Source organism: Micropterus salmoides, unplaced genomic scaffold, assembly GCF_014851395.1.
Source record: "Micropterus salmoides isolate LMB-PRFRI ecotype aquatic unplaced genomic scaffold, ASM1485139v1 Ms_hic_scaffold_17, whole genome shotgun sequence".
Taxonomy (NCBI): Eukaryota; Metazoa; Chordata; class Actinopteri; order Centrarchiformes; family Centrarchidae; genus Micropterus; species Micropterus salmoides.
In genome coordinates, this window is record NW_024040817.1 from 7497047 (window position 1) to 7513569 (window position 16523).

Genomic DNA, 16523 nt, shown 5'->3' on the forward strand with positions numbered 1-16523 from the left:
TATAAATATCAACATTATTCAAAAATACACGACATATCAAACATAAAACATCAGACATTGTTTAAGAGCATATACCATGTACTTAATGCCCTTCACTGGCGCACACACACACACACACACACACACACACCACAATCACAACATACAATGGTACGCCAACACCCAACCCCTTCTCAACCCTTACGTCAACCCTACAATAAGAAGGTGAATGTGAGTGAAAGAAAAAATTATGTTACCCACTGACAAAATAGTGGGTGCATTGTTCTGAAAGTTTTAGATGTTTTTTTTAAGTTATCTTTAAAGGCCCCAAACAAGTCATAAGTTTTTATATCATCTGAAATTGTGTTCCATTGTTTCACAGCTTTGATAGAAAAGGCTGCCTGCCCAAATGCTGAATAGCGAAAGGGTACAGTGCAGCTATATACGGAAACTATTCTAGTTGTCCTCACAGAACCACGATAACAGACAAACTCACGTAAACAGGTGGGGGCCAGACCTTTTAAGATTTTATAAACTGTGCATAAATTTGAGAATATTCTAAAATTTTCAAAAGTTAGTAGATTGTACTTATGTAGTACGTCACAGTGATGGTACCTGAGTGGCTTTTTGTCTAGAATTTTCAAGCCCTGTTTGTACAGGGATTCTAAGGGCCTAATTGTTGTTTGGGTAGCCTGCCCCCAGCAGGTAATACAATATGCGATGTGTGAAAAAATAAGGGCATGTAAGAATATCTTAGCAGCCTCTATTGATAGAGAGGATCTAATCTGTCTATAATTTTTCAAATTGTATTTAATAATTTTTGTCATTGTCTTTATGTGTTTTTTGAAAGTCAGGTTTGGATCAAGCAGCACTCCAAGATATTTAATTTCAGTAACAGTCTCAATCTGTTCACCTTTAAAGCAGATGTTTATGTCTAGGGTGTTTAGTTTAGCTTTGGAAAAGAACATGCCTTTCTGGCTACCTGCTACAACACGTGAAGCCTGTTGCAAGAAATCTTGGCGTGCTATTCGATAGTAAGTTATGCTTTGAGCATCACGTTTCTAAACTGGTCCAGTCCAGCTTTTACCACCTTAGAAATATCGCAAACATAAGGCCTATTTTAAATGTTACAGATGTAGAAACTGTTATACATTCTTTTATCTCCTCACGCATTGATTATTGCAACAGCCTCTTCACTTGGCTTAATCAGAAAACCCCTAAATAGATTACAGACTGTACAGAACTCAGCTGCTTGGCTCCTAACTAGGACAAGAAAATATGATCATATCACCCCTGTTTTAGCATCACTGTTTGTTTTAGAAGTGATTTTAAGATTTTACTCATTACTTTTAAGGCTATTCATGGCTTGGCTCCTGATTATATTTTAGATATTTTAACTCCGTATGAGCCCTCCCGTGGCCGAAGATCTTCTGGCAAGGGCCTCTTGTCTGTTCCTGGAGCCAGACTAAGAACAAAAGGTGACCGAGCATTTGCTGTCAACGACTTGCCTGAGGAAATTAGGCTGGCAGGGTCGGCTTCTTCTTTCAAATCTCTTTTAAAAACGTACTTTTACCGGAAAGCATATCCAGATTTTATCTGAGCTGCCACTCGTTTTACTATTCCTGCCCTACCGTTCTTATCACTTTGTTTCCTTGTCTTATCTTCCTACTGAACATATTTGTTATACTTTATTGTTCTTGTTCTTATATTCCGTATTTTATCCCCCCTGTATCTTTTACCCACGTGGTTATTTGTTTTTGTATTTTATGTGTGATTTGTTGTGATTATAAAACAGTAGTAGTTTAAGTTGAAGTGGTATTGGTAAAATGTAACTAGCATTTTTAAACCATTATCTGTCAAAAAATGTTTGGAGGTGGCATCTTTTGTGTGAAGAAAAGTCTTCCAAAAGTCAGTGTTTATGCATGACAGTTTATACTAAGAACACCAGGTAAGTAGAAAAAGTTTTTTACAAATGGAACTATAAAGCCTCAGTTCATCTCGACGCACTGTGACTGTGTGTGTGATTATTGTTCCCACTGTGGCATTATTACATGCATTTTATCAAATTGGATTGCATTTATTTCCAAAGACAAACAGATCTTTCAGTATTTGTTTCCCATCTTCATCTCCAATTTTCTTTCTTTTTTATTGTTTTTTTCCTTTCCTTCTGTCCTCCAAGAAAAATGACACATCATTTGAAATGGAAATGTGAACTGAACAGTGGCCTCCCTTGTCAAAGTCACATGCTTCTTTAACTCATCTATCTACTCTGACCACCATGTTCAACTTTGACCTACACCCACTTTTGGTTTTACCTCTTAATAAAGTTTGTAATCTGTGTGATCGTCTGACTGCTTGTGTGACTCTTGTTCACGTAACAAAGACATCTGGGGACTGGTGGAAGTATGACTCTTGTCAGTCAGGTACAAAGGAAGCAGTATCATGTTATTGTCAGCGGAGAGAGGAGGTCAAGACTTTGACAAGGGAGAAAGCAGTTTACCCCATTTTTTTCTCACTGACAGTCAAGATTTTACCATGACAACTATTATTCCCTAACCTTAACCAAGTAGTTATTTTAACCCAAAAGAAGGTTTTTCCCGACATTAAATCATGTGTCAATGTGAAGGGTGTCACACAGTTAGATTTTCACCCCGCACCGTCTTCCTCATTGTTGCTTGTCTCCTCTTCTCTCCCTAATGGAGTCGGGCTCAGAGGGGGTGCTGGATCTCCTGCTGCCTGTCATCAACCAAGAATTCACCTAGACACACACACACACACACACACATATATCTGCATCCAAGCACACATTTATACAAACATGCACACAGACGTCAGACAATCATGGGTTTCCTACACACACACACACACACACACTGTCTCTCTATCTTGCCCTCCTGTATATGCCAATATTAGGCAGCCAGCTCAGACTTTATTACCACACTGAGAGATCAGATTAAAGGTTTATTGTCCTTCTCATGTCAAGATCCTTGAAGTCCTGATCTCAGTCTGACTTTGCGGTTTGAACCATATAGAAGTGTTGGATATTTCAAACATCAGTTATGAATAAAAATGAATTGTAAAATTACAGTAGCTCTTCATTATAAAGGGATAGCCTGTCAATTATGCACCAGATTATTACCCATATTTATATTTATTGTTAAGCCACAACCTCACTTGGATGGATGGAAGGATGGGAAAAATACAGGACTTTCACACTGACTTATTTAAAGTCTGAAGTTAAATAATGTTATGTCACATGACTTATGTAACATACATTTTTAACCCAAACTACAATCTTTTCCTAAACCTAACCAAACTACAACTGTTTCACAACGTTAACCATGTTTAATGTCACTTTTGTCACGTGATTTACATAATGTAAGCCTACTTAAGGTTCGGTACGCCTGTCGCTGGACTGGTACTTCCCAACAGTTGTACGAGACGTTCTGGAGAAGAGTAAAACATTTTGTTTGGACACTTGACAATCGACCTATTTTGTCGTTTAGGTATTAGGACATGTTGTAATTTAAAGTAACACATGAAAGGGTGCACTCAACAAGAGTCCTTCTGGACATATACAGTACTCACTGGGCTGTCTTTGTTTTCTTAGATTTTCAAACTAAGAATCGTACAAATTCATCATACATTTTCACCAAAATCAGTTTCTGAATAATCAGCCAAACAACAGGTAGAAGCAGAGCTGTTGCAGACATGTGAAACATGCTGAGCTTAATTTTCAACTGTAATTTTATATATATCTTGCTGTAGTTTCCATATTAAAATAAATAAATTTGAAGCATTAGTTTCAGACGGTTGTGATTTTATCATATTAATGCAGTGATTCACAGGTTCTACAAGGTAACTCAGTGTCATCTGTTCTTTGAATTTCTTTGTAGGGGAAATAACCATCAATACCATCTTTAACAGAGAAATGTATCTATGTAGCAGGGAGTTTACCTAAACCTGTTCGCTGACACTTAGGCAGGAGTACTGATTAGTCAACTAGTTGATAAAATTAGTGCAGCCAAAGCAGAAAAGTAATTTTCAGCCAAGGAAAACAATGGTTCATGACAACTGCATTGCTAAAAATAGTTCCAATGGGGCAACAAATGCAAGCAGTCACACAATCATGAATTTAAAAAAATATCCTGACATTTTATTTAGAGAAAAGAAATGGCCATCCATCCATCCATTGTCACCGCTTATCCTGTGTACAGGGTCGGGTGGGGGGGGTTAGGAGCCAATCCCAGCTGACATCGGGCGAAAAGTGGGGTATATCCTGGCCAGGTTGCTATAGAAAATATAACCCAAGTTGTTATAAACAGATATTTATTTTAACCTTTGAGACTTTTTCTGCCTGTCTTAATACCGTTCTCTCTGTTGGTGTGTGACTCAGAGTCATTACAACTACCAAACTATTATGATGCAGGATTGAAAAATAAAATATATGAGTTTCAACCAAGCTGTCAAAACTTCACAAATACTGTGTGTTGTACTGTAAAAAGTTTTCTATAGCAAGTGAAATATAATACTGCAGGTCTATCCCCCCCACTCACACACACACAAATTAAACCTAACAGCCTCTGACAGTACAGCAGAGTTGTCATCTTGGTTGTGGAGCTGCTGTAGTGCTGATCTGATCTCATTCTCTCTTCATTGTAACTCACCTGAATCCAGCTCAGTCCACTCCATTGGATTTCTGTCCATTCCACTCTGCTGACTCTTGTCCAGTCCAGTTCACACACTCCAGCCCAGAGTTAAAAAAAGAGGCACGACAGCTGGCCAGTAATTACACTGCTGGCCCCGGTAATGTGATTTATTAGGTCAGGCTGAAGCAGTGAGTAAGTCACTCAGGCAGGTAGTCAGAAAGGCGGCACATGAAAAGATTCCTCTCCCTCCTCCTCTGACTGGGAAAATCACTGCATCTGGCACTCTCTAGTGGGGGAAACACTGAAGTGCACGTGCTGGAACATACTCTATAGTCATAAGATACACTTAATAATTCATACTTCATCTTGTGCCCTTAGCTGAGATATTAGTTTTTAGGTTAGGTAATTAAACTTATTGGTTCCTGATTTGAGAGAGGAAGATGAGCAACAGTAAACACACTGTAGGCAAAGAAAAATGTTTGCAGGAAAACAGAATGCAAAATCAGGAATCAAAACAGTAGATAAATATACAATAAACAAACAGTATATATACACAAAGAGCATGCGTTAGTTTCTCACAGATTATTGTAATTAGAGATGGATCATTCATGGTACATTTGTAGTACATCTCAGGCCACTGCACCCCATCAGCGGCACAATACTTCAATCAATGTTAAATCAGCTCATAGCTTTCACAGGAGCGAGGGGTCAAGGATCAAATTGGCCTTAGTACAATGAGATTTTCAGTCATACCTGTCGGGTAGATGTGTATGTATGATGAAGATAAGTATGACGCATAGAAAGCTATTATTCATGTGTGCATGTAGAAGTGTTCCATAAGAGGATTTAAATTCTAGGTTTGTCAGCCACATATAAGGTTTTGATACATACAGTACATTCGTGTACAGTCCTAGTGTATATGTGAGATAAATGATGAGTATGTCACTAGATGCTTTTTCATTTTGCATCTCTGCCTGCAGCTCTGTGGGGTCACCTGAAGGCCAATGAGGAACTGATGGGAAGCGTGAACTCTAACCAGGCTGCCCTCCTCTGGTCAGTCAGGGGGATTATTATTTGGTCTGCCCAGCTAAAGGGGCAAAAGCAAGGACTTTATTGCACCATAGCTCACAATGACCATAATATTATATCTGCAGAAGCCTGATAGGTTTATTGCTCAATACAAATGACTTGTTGAGTGCTGAGAATTCTGGCTTTTAAACTGCTGTCTATGGTTTATTGTCCATGTTAGAATAAAAACAAAACTACTGTCGTGAAACTTCTTATAGTCTATTCCTGATGTCTGATTTAATAGGACTGATTAGTTGATTTATAAAGGAAAATCAGTCCAGCAACACACACACACACACACACACACACACACACACACACACACACAGTAGTTTTTGATACCATCTGTGTTTTGAAAATGTGACTTCTTCTTTTAGTTGATATGTAGTAAAAACATTTTGGACTAAAAAAAATAAAAATAAAAATCCTCAAATAAATCAATGTGCATGGAGCTGAGAGCCCAAAACCTGGTTGATCTTTGCCTTTATTTGCTGCTCCACGCCTTACCGTTCCAATACTTTTGGAAGAGACTGGATATATATACACTGGACTAATGTTTGAATGAAGAGCAGGTATGTAGGTGGGTGTGGACATCAGGCAAAGATGACTGGAACAGACCACACAGAGGTACTGGTGGACTGACTGGGAGCAGCATGATCTAAAGTGACACACACAAAAACTCTGAAAGCTTTCAAACACTAAACAGAATCAAAATACAGCAATCACTGATAGCCTAATTATTTATCCATTAAAGCAACAATTGTACCTTAAATAACTAAAAAATAATTGATAATAGGCAGAATGGCGCCTCTTTTATTCTCACTCTGCCCCCTGAACCCCTGTTTGCCAGTACATTATATACTGTATTGTGACACCCTGTATGGGTGGGTATGACCATCTCTTTTTCCCTTGCAGGTGAGAAGCTGAGACTGATTGCAGTAATTATGGGCACCTGGGCCCATTGCCCTGTAGAGTATTTGTAACTCCTGGTTCCCATTCTTTAGGGGACTGCTGCTGGGTTGAGGTTACAGACCTCCCTGCTAACGGATTCCCCTATTTATCTCCACAGGGACCTTTGGTTTGGTATTTGGAAATGTCGCTTTAGTTGTATTTACTTTGTTTCCGTCCATGCATTAATCATCCTGCCCTGACACTCCTGAAACCAATGATACTCATACTCCATAATTTAACACTTTTAACTTAGCACAATTCTTAATTTGGCTTATTTTGGTTTAAATGAACATATTTTATAAACGACTGCCATGGTGTGTATCCCTTTTGTTGTGGCCATCTGAGCCAGGTCATAACAGTAACTTGGGTTGAGCGGGTCGAGTGATCTCCCTCAATATCAAGAGTCTGCAGACTGTCATTTGAACCAATCATTAAATCACTGAAGCTTAGAACTACTGTACCAGAAAGTAGGACTGAATCAATGAAATCAGCCATTGTAACATTCATGAAATGAAAACCTTCCTACGCCTGGTTCACAATGTTAAAGTATTAATAGAGTCAGGAAGAGGCTGCACTGACTAAAGCACTCTCCAGACATCATTAGTATTATCAGGATAGGTCAGCCATTTAGCTTGGGTCATGCCCATTAAAAATTAGAAACTAGAAGGAGATAAAGTAATTTACTGGATGGACGCAGTAATCCAGGGACATGGGGATAAATTATTTGATTTGTGCAATCAAGGTGTTCAAGTGCATGAAATACCAGATGTTCATCTGACTGGAACTAAAATAACTTTAGGATGTTAAGTCAGTTAAAATACATTAACCAATACTCAAAATTTCTCTCTTTTTTTAAACTTATTGCAAAGTCATCTCCCACACTACAATTCCAGTTATTCTCATGGAATTAGCTCTTTGTTTGGAACAAATATGTTTTTTAAAATTGCTTCAAGCCTAGTCATTTAACCCTATCTGACTCAATTTAGGAATCCAAAATGCTCCCATCTTAAGCAACATCTTCTCTACTCACTCTTTAGATCTCCATTTCTATTTGACATACCTTCTCAATTCCCACATATCTAAGGGAAGGAAATGGATGGTTGACTTCCATTAAACGTGCCACCACAGGTCAGATATGGTTTTGTTTTTTTACATCTTACTACATCTCAGTACTTTTGTGTTGTGCTATGCTTTGTTTTAGTTCTCTTGATGTTTTTCTTATATATGCTTTTCCACATGGACATGTTAACAAATACGGCACCACAATTTAAAGTATACGTCACTCTTCTAACTTGCATCGTCATTGCCAACATATTTTACATGCTGCTTTACATTTTCACTAAGAAATATAACATTGGAGAATGTTTTCTTCACCCACACAATACTTAATTATTTCTGTATGAGTGCATGAGAAATGTCAATTTTTATTTAACTCTAATCTTTTCTTAGCTCTGCCATCTCTGCCCCTCCAGGCACCATGAGAAAACTCACCATTTGCCGAATGACAACACCTTTTATTTGACCACGTACATCTGTGGTTCAGTGCTTGATTTATGATCTCCTCTGCTTATCACCAGACAGCTGACAGAATGTGGGGTCCTTTCATTCCCTCGTCATGTGTATTGTGTTCTGGTGTCGATATGTCGCTGCTCTACTGTCACTTGCTCTTGGGAAGTGAAGTCTTGCTCCGATTGATTAAAGATTTTGAGTCAGAACAAGCTCTTCTTTTCCATTTTAACCAAGAAGCTTAGCGTCATCTTTTTCCAGGTGGGAAATATAAAATAAAAATTGAATTGCTGTAAATAATTGGAGCAGTGCTGCTTGTTCCTTTTTCAAAATTAAAGAACAGCCAGGGTGACAGACCATTAGTCCAGAAATATTTATTTGAAATGCGCACATTATGTTTTGATGACAGACTGAACAGTAGGGAATTTTGGTATCGACTTGGTACCGAAGTATCGGTTCTCATGACATCCCTACAATCAATCAATGAGCATCATCATCAGCTCTACTCAGAAAACTGTCATTTCAGACGAAGGGTTCCTGATTTGGTCACTTCAATGTTGAGACAGCTCACCAAGAAAAAAAAATAATTAGGAAAATGAGAAATTAATTAGAAGACCGTGTTATCTACCATCCCCAGGCTGCAGAATCAATGATATCGTGACATCACTTCAGAAAGGACAAACAGTTGTCAGTTTTAAAGTCAAACATGACAATGACATCTCATTAATAGTAAAGTGGAAAGAAATTAAATAATGCAAGACAAATAGAAGAAAAGGTGAGGCAAGTGGTAAGGATAAATAGCAGCAAAAGTGGAAAACGTGATGAGGAGAAACTACATGTCTTAATCCATCAGCCATTTCCTTTTTCTTTCTGTTGTCCTCTTTTCCTCTCTCTTCAGCCTACCTGTCAATCAGCCATTTCACAGTCACAATCAAAAATCTCTTTTCTCACGTCCCCCTAACTCACCATGTCTATCTAGGTCTCCTTATTTCTTTTTCTCCCTTCGTTCTGTCGATCCATCTCACTGAGTCTCTCTGCCTCTACCTCGGCCTGATTTCCACTCCACTTTGTCTACCAGCGATAGAAACAAAGAGCAGGATGTTTTCTTTGTTTTTCACTTTTTGCTATGGCACCAAACCATATCCAAAGAATACATAAATATATATTCACCAGGAGTGATGTATGAACATCATTGATACTCTCGCAGAAAAAAAGTGCAGCACAGTACCTGTCATCTGTTTTAGTGGCACACATTGTCTTTGGCAGATGGAGCCACAGTGGTCTCAGAGTATGTGACAAAACTGACAATCATATTTTACAATGGTTTACTGAGATAAATATAGCAATTGTCACATCCAGTATACAGTATGTGTTGAAGAGAATTTGGGCAGAGAAAAGAAAAAAACTACAGAAGGTTTGTTTCTTTGTGATTCAGGAGAAAGTTGCTTTGTGCACAGGATGATTGTGATCTCAACATAAGCCACTACATGTCCTGAATGCAGAATACATCTTTCAACTTCTTCTCATGATCACATTCATTTTTCTGTTCACAATGGGGGAAAAAAACAAAAACAAAAAAAAAAAAAAAACCTGATTTTGGGCACCAAAAAAAAATTTAAATTATATATACACATACACACACTAATTGTGTCTTTTCTGGGCTTCTGTACAGAGCTTCTCTTGGGGTAGATTGCTTAAACCTTTGTGGGTAGAGTATCACACCATCAGAGAATTATTTATGAAAGCTGGCTAAGTGGTAAACCTTTTAGCAGAAAGGGAAACTACTCTAAATGTCAAAGCAAAAGCATCTAAATTAATTATCAGTCTGGCATCCATCATGTTGAAAGCTCAACAGGATATCTACAAGATAACTTTATGGTTATTTAAAGGCCGCTATCGATAATTCTGACTTGGGAGGACAGCTAAAGCAGGGATGCACCTGTTCAACTTCATCTCTCAAGAGACTGATTCTGGCGCACCTTGGTGGCCCTATCCCAATACGGTGTAAAGGTTTTTTTCACAAATTTTATGTCTCTAAACCTCACTGCATGGGGCTCATTGGAATAATATTTTTGTATGGCAACATGAAGACAGGGGTCACTGTGGCACTGAAAACTGACTCAGTAGCCCTCCGTGTTTGCTTGTGTGACTGAAAAGTGAATAATATCAGAATCAGTGCCAAGACTGTATCAAACTGGTACATCCTAAAAGTGGGAATATACCTGAATTGACAGAATGCACAAAACCACAAAATGAGGACAGATTAGTCAAGTGAGTAGAGGCAACACACACACACACACACACAGGTAGGCTATGATTGCAGTGGCTTCAATAGACAACAGCTGAAAACCTGTGAGAACATGTATTCATACTTCATACAGATATTCGTGCATAAATGGAAAGAAATTAGGACATTTCAGGCAACAAGGACTACAAAATGTACTGAGAGAGTTGAGTGAACACCATCAGAGTAGGATAAACTTCCTCTGAACTGCGGTTCTGCACTAAAACTTGATGAAATGGATTATACTATTGTAGTTAGTCTCTCCCTAACAGGACATCACACTAGTTTGCCATTTGCTCACAGTTTTCTGCCAGGTTTCTGTTTTTGTTATCCATTTTGCTCATTGTTGAGATCCAGATTCAAGTTATTATAAACATGTTTTAAATGATCTTAATGAGAATGACGGGTGGTGATTGGACCAGAAGTCAACAGACATGAAGCAACTTGATGTGATCGGTCATCATGCCCAAATCATATTAACAGTACAATCAGCTCCCCAAGCGTAATGTGTGTCACCACCTTAAGGTAACAAGCGATTGCATTTTACTTTTATGGTATCAGATGCTGGAGTTCAGTTTAACATATTTCTTGCCTTTTATTTCGTTACTTGGCCAAATGTATTCCTTGCATAGGCCTACTGAGCTTTACATAAAGTCAGAAACTCAGAAAACATGTTTATTTTTGCCTCTACAGCAGCTCTAGCTTGTGTAACAGTGTAACTTGAAGATCAACTTTAAGATCAAAATGTCTGACCTCTCATAACTCAGAATTGAGGCATCTTAATGAGTCTGATCTTATGACCCACAACTTATTTAATGTTTTAATTTTACACTTTATTATTATGGTACATGAGCGCCTGTGGAACTGCAGAGGTTTCACAATCCAATAATGACAAGAAATTACATCTGGAGGAGACAGCAGAGTTACTCATAAGTTATGGTTTTTAATGAAACTAATGACCGTCATAAAAGCTGGCTTTTAAGGTTTGAATTAATCACCTAATATTGATTTGGTTTTTACATTAAATATATTCAAAGGTGGAATTTGGCAGTACAACAGTTAAAAGGAGAAGGAAGGCAACAGGGACCCATCAAATCTTATTAACTGCTATTGAGGCAAAATGGGAATATTTTCACTAGTCTCTCTACCATTGCCATTAGAGTTTTTATACTCCTTACACTTGCAATAATCAGATCTCCAACAACTTTATGTTCATTTCTTGCCTCAGTTGAAAGTTTTACTTCAACTTCTTGTCTCCAAATTTTCTTTAATCTCCTCTGTACGTTTTAAACACTGTACTCAGACTTTATTTTCCAAGTTTTTCCACTTAATGTGACATCTGCTCTAGTTTCAAATGGGGTTAAATGTCTTGTTTAACAAAAAGACAACATTGCAGAATATAGATTTTAGAGAAAATGACAAACAAAACTGACTTTTTTTATTCATTATTACCGCTTCTGCGACTCATACTCTCAAGTTTCATCATTGAAAACTTCTCGGAATGATCACAGTAAGGTCAAATCTTCCAAACACCCATGCAATTCCTGAGTAAGAAACATATTGCCCTCTCCTCTCATCAACTGTCAGAACAGCAAACATTGACATCCATTTCCCAGAAAGTAGGACGCAGTGGAGGGACAGAAAAGAGATTTTTAGAACTTGTAGACAGACCCCATGAGTCTCATTTGTCAAGTTGAGACCACTACCTCGAAGTTTAAAAAAAAAAAAAAAAAGTGGTTATACTGTAGTACTACCTCACTCTGCATTTGTCAACCTGAGCGCGAGAGGAACTGATGACTATTATTGTACTTTAGCATTTTGGTACATTTCAAAGTACTGTATTGAAAGCAATTGGTAGGCAAGGTATGTACTGTGCAAGAGTTTTAGGCAGGTGTGGAATTAATGCTGTAAAGTAATGCTTTTAAAAATAGTGTATCAGTCAAACAAATATACCAAACAGGTGCGAACCATTAACTAAAACAGAAACCGCTGTGCAGGAGGAAAACAACTGGGTAAGGCAAAGCCAAATGTGTGAGGTTGTTGAAGACAGTTTACTATCAAAGTCAAACCATGGCAGGGTTGAGCAAAGCAACTAGACACAAGGTAGGTGTAAGATGTGTTGTCCAAGCTCCTTTGAAGATGCACTAAGGAACAGGCAATGCTGAGGATCATGGATACAGTGGTCAGCCAAAGGAACTTACTGCAGCAAATGAAAGACAGATCATGCCAACTTTCCTTTACAATTAGATGTCCAGCAGTGCCATCAGCTCAAAAATGCAGAGCGCAGCGGGACCCTGGTACACCCATCTACTGTCCGAAAAAGTCTGATCAGAAGTAGCCATCATGGAAGACTTGCAGCCAAAAAGCCATACCTCTGACATGGAAACAAGGCCAAGCGACTCAACTCTGCACGGAAACACTGCAGAAAAATGGCAGCAGGTGCTCTGAACTGATTGGAAATATTTGGCGGCTGCAGAAGGCAGGTTGGATGCTGACGGGCTGGAGAGCGGTATAAGAATGAGTGTCTGCAGGCAACATAGCATGCCGGAGGTTCCTTGCAAATGGAGATAGGAGAATTTGGTCAGAATTAATCGTCCCCTCAATGCTGAGGAGAACAGGTAGATACTAGGCATCTGACTGGCCCAAAATGTATTCTGCACCATGACACTGACCCCAGACATACAGCAAGAGTGATTATGGACAAGGAGTCCCAAAAGTGACGGTCTGGATCACAGATACCTGATACTGAGTCTGTCTTGGATTACATGAGGGCCAACCTAACTGCAGAGTTCCTTAAAAACAGCTACCTAGAAGAAATCATGCTGTTTTGAAGGCAAATTGTGGTCACTAAACACTGATTTGATTTAGATTTCTCTTCTGTTGTTCACATAGCATTTTGTTAATACAGTACTTTTAGGGAGTCCAGTAAAAGAGCTCAGTGCTGTCATATGTTCAAAAGAACACTTCATACCAAAACTGGTCAGCAATTTCATCAACTTGTCATGGTACCTTAGCTTTTTTTTTTTTTTTAAAGGGAAGTTTCAGGGAAACAAAAACCCCACACAACACTAGTCTTTGAGGCACAAGACCAAACCAAAATTGAGTGCAGGAGAAGCACACCGGTTTCCACTCATGAATTAAGTAAAATACATTTAAATAAGAGTCTGGTTTTAGCATACTAGACAAACATTTTCTATACTAAAAAGAGATCCCATTCCCTGACACTTCCCACAAAACATTGACACAATTTGTTGCTCTTCAGGATCAATGTTCTGCACTACAGGAGCCATAAGGTGGAATTGGAAAGCATAAATAATTTGTGCAGTTGTGTTACTGAGCTAAAATTACACTAAAATACAGTCTGTACAAAAAGAGGTTGGGAGAGCAATAAGACCAAAAAAAAAAAAAAAAAAGTACATCTATTTCCAATCTACATTTTTGCATGAGCAAACCCATTAAACCTCACTAAAAGCAAACAGTTTTAAATAATGTAACAATTTGAGTTTGATATGAACAGCATTGTGAAAATACTATAGACCTCTAGCAAAGATAATATTGAAAAACAAGTCTCCATTCTAAAAACTTTCCAGTAAAGACCACTTTCTGAACTACTCAACTTCAGAAAACATTTTTTCATATCTTGCTTGATAAATGAGATTTGATATCTTGGGCTACCGGTTTGCAGTGATGGAACCACAACACAAACAAAAATCTCATGACCTTTTGGACGTTAGTACAGGCACTGAAGAAAAAAAAAAAAAAAAAAAGGGATGCTGCAATAAATCAACTGATGTCGCGAAACACCAAATGTTTTTGTAACGAGTAAACACAAGATGAGGGGTATAGCTTCTTGCTTCTGTACTCCTTTAAATTTCTGTTCATTGTAAGTAAGTTTGATTAAGTTCAGGTACAATATAGATACGAGACAAAGCTATTTAATGGGCAGTCACTCGCTTCAATTGAGCTCCAACGTGAGCCAGTGGTGTGTTCTGTCTTCAGTAAGTTTTGAGTACATGTCTGGACAAAAAGAAAGCGGTCTGATCAGGTTCACTTATGGTCAATAATAATTTTCCTGTTCCCTTGAAAATGTAACTAATGAGCTACCACGAGAAGGTAAAGTTCAAATCTCAGATGAGGATGAAAGACGGAAAGAACAATTCAAATGCATTTTTCATTGAAGACAGTGCCAACTGTCTTCTGAAGAAAGAAGAAATGAAAAAGGATAAAAGGGAAGGCCATTTCTGTTTAATCAGTCTGGGGACACACTGGTATATTTTGAGGATGATTTTCAGCAGATTTCCAGTTCTGACAATTAGAGGGGAACTCCAACTGTTATTAATCCAGAGGTTGTCTGGTAGTGCGACAGGTTTTAAGACTAAATTGCAGTCTTAATAAGTGACTTGAAAAGGTCAAACCTGCAGGATCACCTATGGAGTCAATTAAGGATAATGGTTAGGAATTTAAAATTCAGAGAAGATGACAAACCTAAACTACAGGCAAGACAACTCTACATGTTTTTCCTGATGTGGAAAGTTTTATTATGATCTCAGAATCGATCTAAAAGCTATGAATTCAAGCTTACCATGACCCCCTATTCTCTTTAAGGAAATTACAAACCTAGAAACTACCCAGTAAGGCTGCTGACATACTTGCTTTTCAGCCAGGGATGATTCTTGGCCCTAATCTGGCCCCTCTAGATTTACACAAAGTAAATATGTGTACAATGATGCTGGCGTCAGTTGCTCCCTCGGTAACCGAAGCAAGTAGTGAGGGGTTCAAATCCCCAAATAATTACCAGTTGCCATGGGTTTCCCACAGTTAATAAAATTCAGAGACACGGGTTTCAACTGGAAGGAAGATTATTTAAACAGTTAAACAAACAAGGCTTTGGGCAATTTATTCGATGCACAAGCGCAAACAAAAACAGATAAGCTGTAGATGTCAATACTGCCAGAAATGCTAAGGGTTAAAAGCACACTGTTAAAAGACACCTCAGCATCTACAGGAGCCAGACTTGTGGGCCACCCAGGTGCCTTGACACCACCACTCACACTGGTGCGCAGCCACCTAAACACAGCAAGATGCACAAACACTACACAATAAAAGTTAAGTATGCGCACACAGCCGTCATAAAACCACCACATGCAGTGAAGGGGAAAGGGGTTCCCACAATCCACCACCTTGTCTGTCTGGCAGAACACACAAGAAAAAAATATAAATAAAAAATAGACAACTCAAGCACGAATAGCAGCAGTTGATCAGGCAGGCAAAACAGCAGTGGCTATACAATCCTAAAATGACAAGAACTTAATTCAGTTATTTAACATACTACAAAAAGAAAAAAAAAAAATACATACCTGCTAAATACCTGACAGATGATATTTACTTTAAACAATGCAGTAAGTAGTCAACCCAGCTCTGACTGCACCTAGTTTATAGATCAGTTTAGGCCCACTGCAATGTACATCATAAACACAGTAAACTTGTGTAGCTCTACTAGACCACATCTTTTTACCTCAGGGTAAACAACCACTGCCTTGTCTGTGGTGAACTTTAGCACGACAGGCTATTCAGCTGACGAGGTCTGGACGACAGGCGGCTTAATACCTGTGATTAAAACAAATTAAAACGTGTTCACAAGTTAACAACATTGTCAGCCTTGACTCGTAACGTCTACAAAACATACCTGCTCTCTAGCCACACTGGACCACAATGCCTACAGAGAGATCCTGAGTGCTCGCTACAAATCAACTCTTAAAGAGGCACAGGTGTGTGCCTGCTTCTAGAGAGACAGGGGGGTGGAGCTTCACTGAGAGGCTGTAACCGACCGTGGCCTCACAAGGCCAAAAGCCTTTTTGCATCAAAAAAGAACCTAAAGAGTTGTTTATGAGATTTTGACTTTTCAGTTTAACCTCAATGTTTATATGTGTTGTAACCTGCAATTGACCAGATCAAAGCTTACAGGGTAGCTTTAAATTTAACAGGAAGTAGGATTTTAGGTTGAATAAGTATCACTATACAGTTATAAAACATTGCCATTACCAAATTGCTTATGATGGGGCAATCATGTGTCAAAGTGCCAAAAA

General features: G+C 38.5%; 1 long non-coding RNA gene across 1 annotated transcript; it reads right to left on the bottom strand.

Annotated features, from left to right (window-relative positions):
• Positions 1 to 14660: 14660 nt before the first annotated feature.
• Positions 14661 to 16205, bottom strand: LOC119908102. The gene is made up of 4 exons (XR_005445189.1): positions 16124 to 16205; positions 15953 to 16044; positions 15795 to 15865; positions 14661 to 14864 (listed from the first exon to the last, which is right to left on the bottom strand). It is a non-coding gene; the product is annotated as an uncharacterized LOC119908102 (long non-coding RNA).
• Between the last annotated feature and the right edge of the window lie 318 nt (positions 16206 to 16523).